The following is a 5,400-nucleotide window of genomic DNA, read 5'->3' on the forward strand; positions in this document are numbered from 1 at the left end:
GGTTATAGTTGTTTTTAAACATATGATCATGATATACGTTATAAATATCCTCCTGTTGTTGTACATGGAGATTTCAATGTGCAATTGGAATTTTACACTACATCCGACTAAGTGTAAAGCACCCAGAAACTATAAACTTAAGTATAAATACTGAGATAATATTACCCTCTGAAATATTAATAATGGATTAAAATGGACACAATATTAGGATTTTACTTGTCAAAAATTTACTCATTAATTAAATGTTGCAACAACATTTATTGTAAATTTTGACCATTCTTTTTCAATCAGAATATTTTAAATTGTTTCATTTATAACTTTCTTTATTGAAGTTTATTTACAAAGCTTAAAAATGTCACAACCAGGCTAATCGTATGTATATATAAAACTATGTTTTTAAAACAATACGACATACCCTTTACGTAGTAAAACATTATAAAAACAGCGAATGCATTTATTTTTTTTAGTAATATTCTGCGATTTTTTATGATTACATCATAAATATCTGATTTATATTTTATATTGCCTTAACAAGTTCCTGTCATCTTTCTCTATATACATACTTTACGAATGATAGCTTGGTGAAATGTATAGCAATTACTTTAAAAAAATCATTTAGTTTTGGGAAAGATCAGTCGGTAAAATGAAAATGCAATTGAATAAACTAATAAAATTATACTATTACTTGTTCACTGAAATATTTACAGCTGTTCAAAAGTCATTAATCGATCGAGAGAAAACAAATCTGGGTTCCAAACTAAAAACGAAGGAAACAACGGAACAACAGAAACACTGAAGTGCAAAAAAAACCCCAAATAAACGCCAAAAACACAGAAACGAACTATTTGTTAACAACTGCATATTTTCTTTATAAAAGAAACAATATTGTGTAGAGGTACTCTACATATTGTATTGTTTATGTATCTTTAACACAAAAATATCGGATTGCAAAGTTGTTAATTTTCGTTCCAGTCATCATTAATTGTTGTCTCCTTGTTCATGATCTTGATTGTTATTTAGAGATGTCAAATAATAATTAATTTAAAACTTGTTTTTAATGTGGTGTTTACATCTACTTTGTTCAAATATTTACTTTGAAATTTTATTTGAGTTGTTAGTGAGTCGACATTTGAAGTTGAACAACATATTCCACATGGACCTGTGTATTCCCCCACGTTGTTCAAGGTGACAATTATTTTCTGCAAAAATAAATGACTTAGTACTATAATTTATTGTTTTAATTGATCTCATATTGAAGTAAGAGATATTCATACCAGAGCTAAAATAATAAAGGATAACAAGTATATGTTATCAATGAAATAATATTAATATGTTCAAAGTATTAGCATTTTCAGGAAACAAGAAAGAGAAATAACACGCGAAGCGAATGTGTTTTAAATTTAATGGATGCTTGTGTGCTTTTTTGTAAAATTGTTTGATTTAAGATTGTAACACAGTGATGACTGCTGTACCCATATTTTGACTATTTTATTTATTATGTCTGTTTTGTTTACACATCGTTGTAAATATATAACGCAATTTGATGTGACTGTCGTAATAGTGAGAGGTTTAGCGCTATAAAAGCAGGTTCAACATTTTAAAATGCCTGTAACAAGTCAGGAATATGACAGTTGTTGTTCATTCGTTTGATGTGTTTTGTCATTTGATTTTGCCATGTGATTAGGGACTTTCCGAATGAATTTTCCTCGGAGTTCAGTATTTTTGTGATTTTACTTTATACATGTTAATTGAATGTCATTCTTTAGTTTAGAAACTCGCAAAAATAATACAATAAAATTCAAAACAGTGTGGCTGTGGCCATTGATTGACACATTAAATTCATCCTTTGACTGGGACAATTTAGGTGAACGTTTGTATGTAACGACCACTGCTCACTATGTACTTTTAAAGACACTTAAACTATGGGGTCACCAAAGATTCTCAACACCTTAATAAAGTAATTCGAAAAATTAATCAGAAATAACACGATGTTTTGATTTATATCAATTATATAAATCAAAACATAAAGGTTATTCCTGATTAATTTTTCGAATTATTTTATAATTAAAGGCGTAAAGAAACCTTTGGTGACCCCACAGTTTAAATGTCTATCGTAGGTACTTCGTGAACAGTAATCGTTACAGACAAACGTTCACGTAAATTGTCCCAGTCAATGGATGAATTTAATGTGACAATCAATGGCCACAGCCACACTGTTTTGAATTTCATTCTATAAGTAGATGTATTTTACTTTTTTCGAAACCCCGACAAAAATTAGATAAATTATCTAGTCTTAAATGTCTAAATAAAAGATCAGATACATAAAAAATGATATTAATAATAAAGAAAGCAAGATTTTTGGGTGTCATGCTACATTTTGTATGTCTTATCGATATTTAGAAACATATTCAAAAGAGTAGAAGTTGTTATTATTTAAGTAATGAAGTATTCTTCAAACATAAAGTAGGTATGTATATGCTACATATTGACACAAACCCGTTTACTTTTCTGATCTTTGGATTCCCAAATGTGTTTATTAGTGTACATTTACGTATACTTAATCCTTATATTGACACCAACAACACACGAACCGTTATAAACTTATAAACATTATAATTACTAGAACACACCCGTGATATCACGGGTCCGTGACTGAATTAAAGTATATAACTATGCGCAAGCCTTATTTTAGTATTAGTATTGTCATCTGAAAAGTCATGTCGATTATAAGATACACAGTTTTTCTCTGCTTTCAAGTCTTTCTGTTTGAACCCGTCGAACTGAAACAATAATATTAATTATTTGGAAAACAAAAGGTCCTGGAATGGAGTATTTTTTAATCAACAGCATTGTCCTATATAAGTTATAAATAAAGTTGAATTCTTTGCTTCGCTGTTTTACGTCATGCCCACTAACAAATTGAAAACTGTACCTATACGCCTTATTTTTAGTCCAGATTTTTAGTATTCGTATTGTTATCTTAGAAAGTCTTACTGATTAAAATACTACAATAGGTAACAATTTAGTAGTGTCAACCCTGTGGTTATGACCCGTGTATATAGCATATTAATCCTGAATACAACGTTTGGTGGTGCGCCTGTCAGATGCGGAACGTACAGATAAGGTAATAGGTAACAGGTGAATATGCTATTGGTATCGGTAGCGGACTCGACCCGGAACTTCTTAATTATTGGCAATATTTATTATGTGGAAAACAAAAGGGCCTGGAGTGGTGTAATTTTTAATCTACACCTTTGTACTATATTAGTTATATATAAAGTTGAATTATGTGATTCGTCGTTTTTACGTGATGACGGCTGACAAATTGGACCTCGTAATTTTAGTATTATAGATATTATTGAAGCATTCTTTAAAAATTTTACAGATTTTTATAATATCAATTTGATATTCATCTCGTATGCTGCTAAGGGTATTTTTATAATAATTTTCATTTTATTCTTCATTATGAATACCCAAAATGTATACATTATAAAATTTGCAATCTGAACTATCAATTGACAATTATTAACTGTAGTTTACTGATTTTGAAATCTCGAACCGCCATAAAAAGTAATTAACAAAAACTGAGGGAATCGCATGAACTTCAAAATGAGCGATACCGGTTAATCGTTTATGTGGACGAGGCGCGGTTTTGACGTATTGTATTTTAAACCTGATGCCTTTTGTTATCTATTATTCATGTTTTTCTTTGCCTAATACGTTCTCCTATGTATTTGTATTGAAGTCCTGTATTATTATGTTGTCATTTTAATGTTAAATTTAACAATGCCATTAAAGTGCCATTAAAGTGCGAGGTTTGGCATGCCAGAAAACCAGGTTCAACCCACCATTTTTTCCTTTAAAAATGTCCTGTACCAAGTCAGGAAAATGGCCATTGTTATATTATAGTGTACGTTTCTGTGTGTGTAACATTTTTACGTTGTGTTTCCGTTGTGTCGTTTGTTTTCTCCTATATTTGCGTGTAAATTCACATTACTATAAGACGTTATGTTATATTGGTTATTCTCATCGGATTTTGTCTAATGCTTAGTCCGTTGCTATGTATGTTACATTTGAATGTTGTGTCGTTGTTCTCCTCGTATATTTAATGCGTTTCCCTCAGTTTTAGTTTGTTTCCCCGATTTTGTTTTTTGTCCATAGATTTACGATTTTTAAACAGCGGTATACTACTGTTGCCTTTATTTATGCGAGAAATAAGACAGATTACTGTCAGAACCTCAAAGTACACACATGGATCTTGTACTATTGGGGATTTAGAAAGATTGGAAAATGATTTAAAAAGGATACAACTGAAATCACACTTACCAGGATAAAAAAAAAATATCTAGATATGAGTATTTATTGTTTTGCTTGTCATTTTATTTATTTTTGTGGTGGTTGTGTATAAAAACAAGTAGGGATTTAGATTTGGTCAGTTTGTTTCTATATTTCATAATTTCTAAAATACATTTGCTTGGCGAGAACTCTGCCAATTTTACAATTTGTGAAACAAAATTGTATCAATCGAATGCCTTCTTATATAAATCATTGTAATCGAAATTCACATATCAGTTATACCAAATACAAGTTGAATCTATTATGTAAATAATAGGGAATACAATCCTATATATTTGAACAAATGATATGTTAGACAACCTAAACTTTAAACTAAGTTTCATTTAGAGATAGTGTGTATAATTTTAGTTAGACTTTGATACTTTTACAATTGAAAAAGACGTGAGTTGCCAACATGTTAGAAAAAAAGATATCTAGTAGACATAAACAACATTTATGTGAAATGAATGAATTTGTTTGTTCAAATACCAAAGATCAAGTATATTTGTCAGGACAATAGTTAATGATAAAATAATCACATATTATTGAGATAGAAATTTTTCATCTAATTATATTGGTCACTAGTTCACTTACCTTAGATTTTTAGTAAACAATTAGATTTTTTAAAATTTGTCTGTTACAATGATAAAAATTGTTTGATGTGTAATGTAATTTTTATACCGATCTATCTTGAATTTTGATAAATGATTATCTGTACTTGTTTAAAGAGACGGATAATTATATCTTTAGAACAATTTTCCTTGTGATTAATGCAACCTCATGATTGTGTCTTTACTTTTTGAAATACTCAGTAATATACCGCCGAACAACCAGCATGAATATTTAAAATGAAGTGTTCGGTTCTTCAAAACAAAGAATTTAAACAAAATAAATGTGGGCACTCGCAGACCTATTATAGACACTGAGAGAGGATTTCTTTGATCTGTAATAATTGAAAACATTTTAATAATTACAATTGGGAAAAAATAGAATTTGGCAAATTAATGGTGGTGTTCAAAAGATATACTCAAATTGCTGGGGATTGTCAACTATTGAATAATAAAC

Source organism: Mytilus galloprovincialis, chromosome 3, assembly GCF_965363235.1.
Source record: "Mytilus galloprovincialis chromosome 3, xbMytGall1.hap1.1, whole genome shotgun sequence".
NCBI lineage: Eukaryota > Metazoa > Mollusca > Bivalvia > Mytilida > Mytilidae > Mytilus > Mytilus galloprovincialis.